General features: G+C 47.3%; 1 protein-coding gene across 4 annotated transcripts in view; it reads left to right on the forward strand.

Moving 5' to 3' along the window:
• The window catches only part of SNX32 (sorting nexin 32), a 490,023-nt gene that overhangs the window by 403,796 nt on the left and 73,915 nt on the right, over nucleotides 1–12,312 (forward strand). The window lies entirely within an intron of this gene.

The raw sequence follows: 12,312 nt of genomic DNA on the forward strand, positions 1-12,312 counted from the left end.
CAAATTAGGAGTAGCTGACAATTGAATACCAATTACATTATTGAAATTGTTCGAAAAATGTAATGCTCTATCAGCTGCTCCTAGTTTTCTTTTGCAGATCCAAAACTAAATTAAATAAAGAGTTGTCCTTATCGATCGAGGGCGACAACCACACTATCTATCAGACCTGCATATTCTAATCTCTGTACATGTATCTGTTGGATTTGGGCTCAAGCATTCACTTGCCGTTTTAACTGTCCCAAAATAGTCTATTATCTTGCCTTGTGTTTCAGGGCTACAATCTTGTTTGTCCTTTTTAGGACACAGGATCCCATTAAATTCCATTTGGTCAGCTTGCGAACTGCACAGCCTTTTATCAGCAGGTACACTTGCGCTACGCAAGCCATATTTCTGTAGTCGTGCCCCCTTCATGTATCTAATATGACAAGCAATTTAAGGAATGCTCAAATAATAGTCTCACAACAACCACAGCTATCCAAGTCTGGTGCCAAGCCTGCAGAGAGTAGACAGACGCCGTAAAGCGAATCATTTCTAAGAGATAAAACTTCAGCAGCTACTTCAGCTGAAAGAGGCAGTTCACAGACTCTCTGTAGGTTAATCAAGGCGGGCTGATGGTATGTTTTAATGATCAATTAGTGGTGCTAAAATACAGATCAAAGGGAAGTATCCCGCAGTCTCTGTAGGGTTGCAGCCACACACAGGGTACGCCCCACCTAGGCTCAATGCCTCTTAACAAAGCAGCCGCTGGCCACCTACTGGTTAAATTTCTCCTTATCACAGGTCCAGCAATGATTTAGAACAGCCAGTGAGAGGAGGGCTCAGCCTGATACCAGATAACAGATAATAATTTACTAAAAGCTTGCTGCACACTTACTTATTAATAAAAAAAACTGCTATGCACTGACTGCGAGTGCTTACTGCAGACACCTGCTGTAGACTCACCCGATTAGCTCAGGCTTGCTCAACTTACTCCACAGCCCAGCAACTCTGCCTGTCTGGTGAGAGAAGCCTCACCCACTCCAAGACATGCAGACCGCAAGCCCAAGTCGGTGCGCCGTAGCCAACAGTCGGACAGTACGCTGTTGCCACTCCCGCCGCCCTTTGTCCTCAATCTGCCCGTAAATTACGAGGTGCTGCAGGCTGTTGCAGACTGGGTCAAATCTCCACCAAGATGCCTGAGATGCCTGCCTGTTACTCGCAAAAGTCTCTGCTTGGCTCAGCTGCCTCTGCTCAATTAGAGTAAGGTGGCTCGTGGCATCAATTCACACTGTTGGAAAAATTGCATTGAATCGTGAGGAATATAGGTAGAATAACCCCTGAACGCCCACACCGCCCTTACTCCAATTTCTCCAGGGACCACTTCAGGGGTTTCTGAATTCGCTGGGCCCACTTACTACTGCGATCTGTCCAATCGAGAGGGGTCATTTGGCAACAGGTGCAGAGGTGTATTTCGGCATCGGGATTGGGTTCGGCTAGTATGTGGTTCAGGTGCCGGTGATATGGTTCTGACGAGTGGACAGCTGAACACCCTTGGCACAAAGAGATGCAGACGTCCACGGGATAGACAATCTCAGGAGACCTCCAGTACATGAAGAAGATGGATGCCAGCAGTAGTAACCACAATCAGGCAGCGACAGGTGATCTTCATAGAACGAACAAAGGAGAAGGCGCTGTACAGCTTCTCATCAGCATAGGAGTTTGAAACTGCAGGAGCAGATGTTTTGTTATATAAGTTGAAGATCCACCAAATTTCAAAGATGCATTGAGAACCGCAATGACTGCAGCTAAGTTGCCCATGAGAGAGCTGATCAGTCCACCTGGTGGTCCAGAGACACTTCTGAATGCTCAGAAGGCTAATTCCTCGAGCAGGGTTAGGTATAGGTATTTGCCACCAGTCCAGGGGTTGAAGCACTGACAAGGGTCTTCTTGAGATCAGGACCAAGAAGCAAGGCATCAACAGGATTGAGCTTGAGGCAATGCAGCTTCAACGGTCGTCCACCAGTCTACAGTTGGTTGTACTTTTCGTAGGTGTCTTGGCTCCAACGATGATCTGTTGAATGGCTGTAGAAGTCCTCTTGTTATTTAGGAGTTGGACTGAGGTCGCCACCAGGTCCACTAATGCTAAGGATCTGCACAATTCAAAATGGCATCTGCTGTCCAATCATGGAAAGTCACTGGGCAAAAATACTGCTACCAGACAGTCCCAGCCCCCTCATCTAGTCACACACACAGATCTCCACTTCGCCCAATAAAGTAGAGGCTTTGTCCAAGAAAGGGCTTTCCATGAATGGCAATATCGAACCGAGAAGGCAGGAAGAAGGCCATAGAACAAATTAGTCAATGCACAGGCTTTTCCTGAGCCAGAACAGATAACACATTTGGGGCTCTGTTACAAGTTGCCAGTGGAAATATGGTTATCGTTACCACCACTCCATCTGGCGGTAAATCCCCCACTATACAAGTGCAGAATAGGCTGTGTTAATCCTCATTAACTCCAAGCCGGATTTCGAGCATTAACAGAAGGAGCTCTTAGAAACCGAACTCAGGTATGGTATTAGGCTGTTATAAAAAAAACAATTAAATAAATCGAGTGCAGGGGGTTGGCCTAAGAGTAATCACGTTGTAAACCATTGTTTCTAGCAGGGGTGGACTGGGAACAAAAAGAGGCCCTGGAAATGTGGCACCATGTCACACACACAGTGTGAGCAAGCCCAACCCCTTTCTAAAATAGATAACCACGCAAAAGAGGCCCATGGTGCAGAGGCCCGACTGGAAATCTCCAGAATTCCCTGTAGGCTAGTTCATCCTGGTTTCTCGTGTCCACCCCAAGATTGTAACCTGTTTGTTTTGAGACCCACCAGTAATTTTGTGAGTGTGGCTGCCACATTCGCCTTATCTAACTTCCCAGTCAGGAATCTGAAGGGAAATGTAGGGAAGGAGCTTATAGTAAGAAGTGCATGGAGTGGGCAGCAACCAGCCTGGCTATGATTTCAAGTTGTTCCTCCTTTTTTTTTCTCCAAGTTGTCTTTTTGCTGAAATCTCGACGAACATAGCAAGGTATCAATGCCAATGCAACGCACAATGTTTAGAAACATCGAAATTCAATTTAACATTTGCCAAATACTCCGAAATAATAATTAGCAAATAAAATAAGTAACAGCTAAATAATAATATGGTCACAGGTGTGCTAGATCTGCCTTATGTTCTCCAAGACCTGGCAGCTTAACCAAATGCCAGCACTCCATGCCCTTGTCCCCTCCCCTGAATGTTATTTCACTCCATTGTACCAGCCCCCCATCGCACTCGATGTCATTAGTTCTCAGATAGGTGTTTAGGATCTGTGATAAAAAATAAAAAAAATGCTCTTTCCCTTGCACAAATTCAAAGAAGGGAGCCAAGGTGCGGGAGAATGGTGCCAGTCTCTCTGTGATGTGTGCAGTTACTTTTTCCATGGCTATGATCTCCCACATCTTAACCCACCAATACGATACACAAGGCCCTTCCACAGTCTTCCAAAAGCGTGCACAGTTTAATTTTGCCGCCATCACTAGATGCGTTATTAGGTCAGTTTTGGCACCTCTCAGTGGGAGAGTGTCATCTTCAGGGGCATCCCCCAGAAGCAAAGCTAACGGGAACATAGGGAGCAAGCATCCAGTGATGTTCTTTATTCCTGATCGAATCTCTTGCCACTATGTTTGTATAATAGGACAATGTCACCACATGTGCGCAAGATCACCCATTTGCCCACACCCATCCCAACAGCAATCTGAATAATCGGGCGAATCGCGTGCAACCTCTGGGGGGGGGGTCATGTACCAACGATAACATAATTTAATAGCACACTCCTTAATTACTGTGCAGCGGGAGCTTTTCTGAGTTTGAGACCAAATCTTTGCCAGGACTCTGTTGAGATTTGTATCCCCAATTCCCTATCCCAACGTGCCATATATGGTAATTTATCTTCAATAGAACCCTTTTCTAGCAGTTGGTAGCAAGTGGATATTTTCGTGATTCCTGACCCTCCAACATCCTAAATTCAATCCCTGTGGGCGATCGATCGCAAGCCCGCTTGTTTAACCCAGCTATTGGACACCCAGTGTCTAATTTGAAACTATCTAAAGCTCTCTGCTTCAGGTAAGTTAAACGTTTCCTTACAATCTATAAATGTGAATGGTATTCCCTCTTTGTATTGTTTGACCTGCAAAACCCCAAGTGATTCCCATTGCCCGAAGACCCTCTTCCCCATTCCCGGGCAGAATTCCAGGTTTTGTAACACCGGGGACAAGGGACCCAGTCCCTTTTTAAAACCCAGTTGAGAACAAGTTTTGTTCCAGTGACCCAGAGAAAATCTAGTGGATTCCAAAAGGGTCTGCTGAGTGCCCCATGCAGACTTCGAGAGGAACGGTAGATGGCCAAAGGATAAGGGGAACTGACCTGCTCTATTATCTTCCATTTCGGTTGCCTCTCATTCAGAGCCCAGTCCAACATTTACGCAACCTGTGCCAATCAAAACTAGCGTTGTATAGATGGGACCCCCAGCCGCCCCAACCCTCTTGACCTAAGAAGCACTTGACAGGGAATTCTGGGGGGTTTTATCCGCCAGATGAATTGGCCCACTGCCTTCTGTATTTCTAGTAGATCTCGTTCTGGGACAAGTATTGGTGATGCTTGGAAGATATACAGGAGTCTCTGAAGTATCATCATCTTGACTGCACTGATTCTTCCCAACCATGAGATTTCCTGCATCTCCCACCGTTTGAGCGTCTCCTTGGTCTCCCTGCACAATGCAGAAATATAGGCCCCCCGGAGAGCCCATACATATGAGTAATACAAAACCCCAGGTATGTAATTTCCCATTTGCCCACCTAAAGGGAAAAGCAGATTATAGAGCTTGAAGGACTTCAGATGGTTCTATTATCGCCAACCCCACTGATTTCCGGTGATTAATGCAGAAACCTGATATCAAGGCAAACCTCTCCAGAAGCTGAAGAAAAGGTGGAATTAAAGCCAGGGGTTTCTGAAGAAAGCAAATGGTATCCTTGGCATTTACAGCACCACTTTATGTGTCTCTCCCCCGTAGGTCGGACCCAGTATGCGAGGATTACCACATATTGCATGTGCCAGAGATTTTATTGCCAATGCAAAAACTAAGGGAGACAATGGACCTTGTCTCGTGCCCCTGCTCAGGAGAAGCGGAGATAACCTAAGAGCATTTAGTTTAACATTGGTGGATGGAATTTGAAAGTTTGCCATAATCAGCCTGCTAAAAAACAGGCCAAATACATAAGCCGGTAAAAGCGCTTCTAAAAAGTCCCAGGACATACTGTCAAAAACCCGGTGTGCATCTAAAGAAAGGAGAGATCATCCCCTCGGAATTTTGGGAAGTAGTGCTACTAAATCCACCACCCACCGAATATTGTCATGAGCGCCTCTATTTCTGATGAAACCTGTTGGATCATTGTTAATTATCTGAGGGAGGAACACTCCTAATCTGGTAGCCAACATTGTACTGTAGAGTTTAGCATCAGTATTTAAGAGGGCTATGGGGCGATATGACGTGCAGTCTTCAGGGTCTTTTTCGGGCTACGGTAGCAATGTAGTTGTGAAATCTTCCATGGAGTCCGATACTCTCCCAGAGTTGGAGAAGGAGATCAATAGGATAGTGAGTTGCGGGATTAAGGGGCCTGCAAACGTTTTATAAAATCTATTAGTGAAACCATCTGGACCCGGGGCTTTACCGGTCGGGAGGGAACACATAGGTTAAGCCACTTTCAGAGTGGTTATAGAGCTCTCCAGTGCCTCCCTCACCTCTTCAGGAATTCAGGAAAGTTGTGTGTGGTCAATACATTCTTGAATGTGGGCTGGGTTCCCTTGATGAGGAGCGGATGCCCTACGGAAGATGTCCTCCATAATCTTCAATTTCCCTTCCTCCGTGGTCACGCGCTTCCCATCCAAATCCCTCAAGCCCTCAATATAGTTATGAGTGGGTGCTTTCTCTAGCTTAGCTCCCAACAGTGTTTTGGCTTTATTACCTCTGTCCAAAGTATTGATTGGGTAGCCTTTCCCTTCAAGTGTGTCACCAGAACCTGTCTAGCTATGCGGAGGTCCCGTAGTGACCGTTTATTCCCTTTAACTATATGTTCCTTCTCCTTATCCTGAACTTTAAGCTCCAATGTGGTTTGTTGCAGTCTCTGGGCCCTCCCCCAAATCACGGATTGCTCTATTATGACCCCCGAATTGCTGCCTTCCCAGCATCCCATATGATTTGAAAGTCTAAATCCCCTGTGACACTCTCCCAATTGTCATTTATTATGGCTTCCTCTATGTGAGCCTTCATGACTGCATAAGATAGCAGGGCATCGTTAAGCATCCAGGGGGGCTTCTGTCGTGGGATGCTCTGACCTAAATCTAGCGCAAGCTTAAGAGGAGAGTGATCTTAAAGCGTCATGGCATAGAAATTCCACTTATCAAGCCCCCCCCCTCAGATAACTTCCCCTTCAGCAAATTTGGCCAGAGCATCCAAGAACCTTCCAAGTAAATCTGCTTGCTTTTCATTTGGAACATATATCACACCCATTGTGAGTTTGCTGTCTCTGCCTCTCAAACGAGCACTGAGTAGTAGAAACCTCCCCTTTGTGTCCTGCAATACACTTTAAACCCCCAGAGGCAGGCCTTTGCAAACCATGATGGCTACCCCAGGTTTTTTATGGCTGCTAGTAACAAAATATGCGTGTGGGAACAATTTGTTACAGAGACACCTCTCATCTCCTTCTAATAGCTGAATCTACTGTAAAAAAAAAAAACAACAATACAGGGCTGCAACTAGAGACGAAATTCTGTGCATCAGTGCTTTACGTTTTACCAGTCAATTGAGACCCTGTACATTCAGGGTCAGGCATGGAACTTCAGGGAATGCCATCATGAGCTGCATCCAGCCAAAATTCCCTCAAGCGAGCCAGACTAACAGACAGGAGTGTCCTTTCCAAGGAATAACTTCGGATTGTAGTTACCAAGTTCCCACGTGCGACCAGAAAAAAGCATAACAAAAAGTATACAATTCCACCATAAACCAAGAATTTACTACAGCTTATAAAAAGCCAAACTTCTATCATTCGTAGTGACATTTTCATGGCGCAATTCCCTCATGGCAACCTTATAACCCCCCAATTATACCCCTGTAACATGAAACAAACAGAAACATATTTGCACCATCCCTGACGGCCTGAGCTCTTGCACTCAGATGAGGCGGCAAGAATTAGAGTGATCACCGGGCAATGGACCAAATCAGTGGAGACATAATAGGCCAGGGTATCAGGTAAGGGCACTCCAACCTGACCCCAACTCACCCTCCGCAGACAGTTTCCCAGAATTGTGTCTCTTTCTAGTCCTCCGGTCTTCGCTCCTGCATCTTCGAGATTAGGGTCTGGGGTAGCGTCCATCAGTCCCGCAGGTTCCTCCTCTCAGCCAATCGCATATAGTTGATTCTGATATTCAAAGAGCAGCTTGCAGAGGAACCCCCAGCGCTATCTGATATTTCGTGATTGTAACCAAGCCGTGACTATGTGCAATTTCCATCTGTTTGCAAGAGTGTGAGGTGAGAGATCCTGATACATTGGAAGCTTCATCCCCCGAAACTCAACATGTTTTATTCCCAGCTGCAGCCATAATTCTTTCTTTCAACTGGAAGTAGTGGACCCTAGATAGTCAAGTGGGCAATAGATTGCGCGTTACTGCATCAAAAAATAGACCCAGTGTGTTCTGTCTAATTCCAAAGCTGTAGTGTCCGGGAGTTCCAGTAAAGATCGAACTAGGTCTTGCACATATTCCATAAGGTCCTGATCTTGTATTTCTCGCGGTATGCCTCGTATCTGGATGTTGTTTCTTTGCGATCTGTTCTCGAAGTCTTCTTATTTAGCCCAAATCACCTCACGCTGTTCTTCAGTGCCCACCACTCTGATAGCTAGCTCGCTTAGTCATGTGCTTGGTCGCATAGCATGTTTCCAACATCATTCACGCGCGTCACTAGCCCCATCATGTGCGAGTTGAGGTCTGCAACAGTTTTGACCACTGCCTCTTTAGTAGCTTTGATCTCCATCGTTAGGTCTTGTTTCAGCATGGAGAGTTTCTCCATGAGATCTTCCTTAGTGAACGAAGAGCTTGGGTGAGCTGTTCCAGGAGGTGGCAAGTGGATCTCCACCCAAGTCTCCCTGGTGCTCCTCTCTTTGTCCTGTATGCATAATAACGATTTGATCTCTCCCACCCTGTGCTACGCTCCAGACTTCGCCATCTTTCAAGAGTGATGGGCCAAGCTAGGCCGAAAGTATTCTCCCGTCCCACCCAAGGACCCCTTATAGATGGTGCAAGTAATAGGGGATCCACTTGCCCAACTTTATACAGTATGCAGGGCTTTACTATTTGTCATTGGGCACCCAATGTTTTTAGTGATCCAGACTCTCAATGTTACTTATGGTGTCTGTCCCACAAGATGCACATCTGTACACACATTAGCTTCCTCTGTTCTGCTGTCTTCTCAAGGTCCCATCCGGGGCTATGCATGCCCTTTGTTTGCAATACAGGCCTCCCGTACTCCGACTCTCGCTCTTCCCACGGGAGGTGCAGAATCAACCTTCCGATGTGCCATCTCCAGACCGGGCGATCTGTTGAGCTGCAGCCGTAGCCCTCCATCGCACAACACTCCCATCAGGATGGGAGGACCCCCTCACCTCTGCTTGCCAGAAGATCCTTGCATTGGTGTGCCGTCCTCGGGCCTCAGCTCCATATTCACCCCAACCCGGGGACTGCAGCGTGCGGGCTCTGCTTCTCATGTAGGATAACAGTGCTCCACTCCCACCACATGTCCCAAACCACAGCCACACCAGCACCGGCGACACGGGTCCGAGGGTGCGTCCATGGGCCTGCCAGCCCCACGGCTATGCAGCAGTAAAGCCGCAGCCTGAATTACAATGCTCTCCTGGAGTGGTGAGAGGAGCCCGCCTCTGGGTCCCATAACGCAGCAGCGGCTGCCATATTCTCCAAGTGCAGACAGGGTGTTCTAGAGTGAGCAAATTCTCAGCGGAGACCCATCCAGACTTTGGATCATTCAGAAATGTGATCAAGAGAATCAGTGGATGAAGCGCTTCCTTAATTAAAGCATTTGTATAGCGGTTTTGTAGTTGCCAGTTTGATGGAACCTACGGCAGGCACGATTTAATTGGTTGCCGCCTGGCCACCCCAACTCCCCCAATTTTTCCTCCTTTTAATGTGAAATAAATCACCAGCCAATGCAGAAAAGGTACTCAAAATAGGCAAGCAGATGAGCGCGTCTCTTGGGACTTCCAAGCAGCAGCACGAGGAGTGTTTCAAACCCAAAGAAAGCCTGCTTCTGGGCTTAATTTGGGTAGTTTTCTATCCTCACAAGCCTCAAACAGGTCACAATTTCATATCATTGTACAAACGGTACCCCAACTCTGCCCTCTCTCCCTGTAGCAATACAGGATGCCATTGCATCACGACCCACTGAACAGCTAGTCACAATTGTTCAATTTCTCGTACCCCAGTAATGACTAACCCAGGACAGGGGAAGCCCTGGTCTCCCTTAATCCCTGCCGTTCAATTTGGAACACACGTTTTAGTGCAGGTGGATAGCGCCTGTGCCAAGTACTTGCCTCTTGACATGGGGCAAGACTGTACTTTGCAAGCTTGAATACTGGAACGGCAATTCATCCTTCTGGGGTACATTAATTCAGTAACATTGAATTGAGTCATTAATAAAAACTGTTACCAGGCTTGGACTGGCCTACCGGGCAATAAGTCAATGCCCAAACTGCAAGGTTAACATGCCAGCGTGGCACATTTTGTTTGGTCAAAGTGGGCTAGTTATTTGCCAAAGTTGGCCAGTTTGATGAGTTACTTCAAGATGTAGTTTGTACTTTTGAACAGTGTTGCATAACAAATATTTTTTTAAAATGCACAATTTCCATTTTACCAAAAAACTCCCCATTTGGTACAACTCAAACAATCTTTCAAAAGAGCAATTGATTAACATTTGTGATTTTGGGCCACATTTTGATTGGTGCCTGGGCCAATTGTATGCCCAGTCCAACCCTGGTTATCACCAGAGCAGCTAAAAGCAGTGCCATTTGGCATGAAGTGCTGTGCACATCTGATCTTATTATTTGTCATAGTTCACGCTCTCATTTGAGATTCTCCTGCTCGCACTGCACTTGCCAACCACAGAGGGCAGCATCTGATCGGTTATGGAGCATTCATTTTTAGTTTTCATTTACAAGGAATTGCATGCTGCACTGGTCGCCTTCGCCTCTTCTGGACGCCATGAGAGGAATGAAGCTGTGGCGATGGAGGGAAAAGGTTACGAGTTTTATTTGTGCGCAACGTGGAAGGATTGGTTGTTATGCTTGATGTGGCGGGAAGAGCCTGGCCTATACTGAACTCTAAGTGACTTGCCTATTGTCTGTATTCTTGAGGAAGGTTGTTCCGTTCCTGCAGTGGGTGGTTTTAGGGTTCTTGTTGGTATGTGTTGGGGGGGGAGGTGATCTCCAGATCACCGGAGCCCCCTGTAATAACCACGGGACACTGGAATGTAGTAGGTGGGACTCTCCCCATGCTGGGGTCCGAGCTCCCTTTAATTGATAGGGTGACGTAGGCCGTCACCAGACATTGGTAGCATCCTACATCATAACATCCCATACAACCATCATAAACAAAACAAACTGATAATGCAAACATAACAACAACTGAATATCTCCTCCTCCCAACTCAATCCGATACATAATCTCGGAGACTCCCCGGGTGTCTCCTCTCCATTCCTTGCACTGGGGTAGCTCTGGCTTCGCTCATCTTGATCATGGTTCATTCCTGGATTTCCCTGAAGACGCCTATACCAACTGCCGTTCCCTGTTAGTGATTCCCGACCTCTCACGGTGGTGACCATCGATCCTTGTTTGTCGGCAACTGTCCATGGGGCCATGTCGTGGGACAGGTATAGCTTGTGAGTCAGATGTTGCGTCCGAGTTAGCACCAAATCTCCCACTTCCATGGGATGTTCGGCCAGCTGGCACTGGGCCCTTTCTCTTTCATTGATGTGCTCCTGTACTTCCCTCAACCTCACAGGATCTGGGACTGTCAGCCTTTGTGATTCGTGTTCGGGAATGCGCGGGCTCACCTTGCGCCCCAGGAATGCCTCTGTCGGTGCAACACCCATCACGGCATGGGACGTTGTTCGCTATGCCATGAGGAAAGACAGGAGCACCTTCTCCAGCTGTTCCTCCTTGTCAACCGCGATGCAGTATGCCTTATTGAGAGTCTGCATAATCCACTCCACGTCTCCATTCGCTCGCGGCCAACAGGGTGTGATGCGACAGTTCAATACATGATAGAACTTCAGGAATCTTGCACATTTCTCACTCTGGAATGGAGATCCATTGTCAGACCTCACAGTTTCCCAGGATCCCATGGGCTGAAACCATATTAATAATCTGGATGATCACTCCTGCCACTGTGAACTCAACAAATTGTATCATCGGGTCCTGCAAGAACTCATCCAGCACACCTAGGAAGTACCTTGACTGCAATATGGTGCCAAAGCCCAGGCTGAGCGTCCTCCACGTGACCAATGGTCACTCCAGGGACGTGATAGGCGGCTTTCTCGGCTAGTGGTCTGGCGGCAAGACACCATGCGCATCTATTGAGGGCCTCATTCACCTTTCCTCCATGTCTGGGAACCATACCTTCTCCTTGAGATGTGTCTTCATTTTGATGGCACCTTGGTGCTGCACATACGCCAGGCTGAGTATGTGATCCTGCAACTCCAACGGAATGACCAGCACAGTCCGCAGAGGAGTGCTCCCTTGTGCCCCACGGACAGCTCTCCTTTTACATTCCACAGCCCTTGGAGAAAAGCCTGGGCATCTGGCATTCTGTGTTGTATTATGGACAGGAACCCCTTCCATTGCCCCGCTTGTAGATGACCTATCAGACCCTGTAGTCCCGCATCTTGGCTCCTCGCTGAAGAGATATCCACCAGTGACATGGACAGCTGTTCTTGTGATCATCGATACAAATTCTTCTGTGTCCTCATCATCGGAGCATACGCGCCCCTCCTGCCTCACAGGGTGTCGGGACAGATAGTCAGCCTGATTGTCTACTCTGGCACTGAACAGCAGAGTAACCCTAATGGTTAATATCCTACAGCTGCAGTAGCCACTTCTCGAGTCCGATTGTTGGGTGGGGAGCTGACTCTCCCATGATGGGGGTCATTGGTTTGTGATCAGTGAACACGGTCACCGAATGACA

The sequence above is a fragment of the Ambystoma mexicanum genome, chromosome 2p, assembly GCF_040938575.1.
Source record: "Ambystoma mexicanum isolate Mex_15411 chromosome 2p, UKY_AmexF1_1, whole genome shotgun sequence".
Lineage (NCBI taxonomy): Eukaryota > Metazoa > Chordata > Amphibia > Caudata > Ambystomatidae > Ambystoma > Ambystoma mexicanum.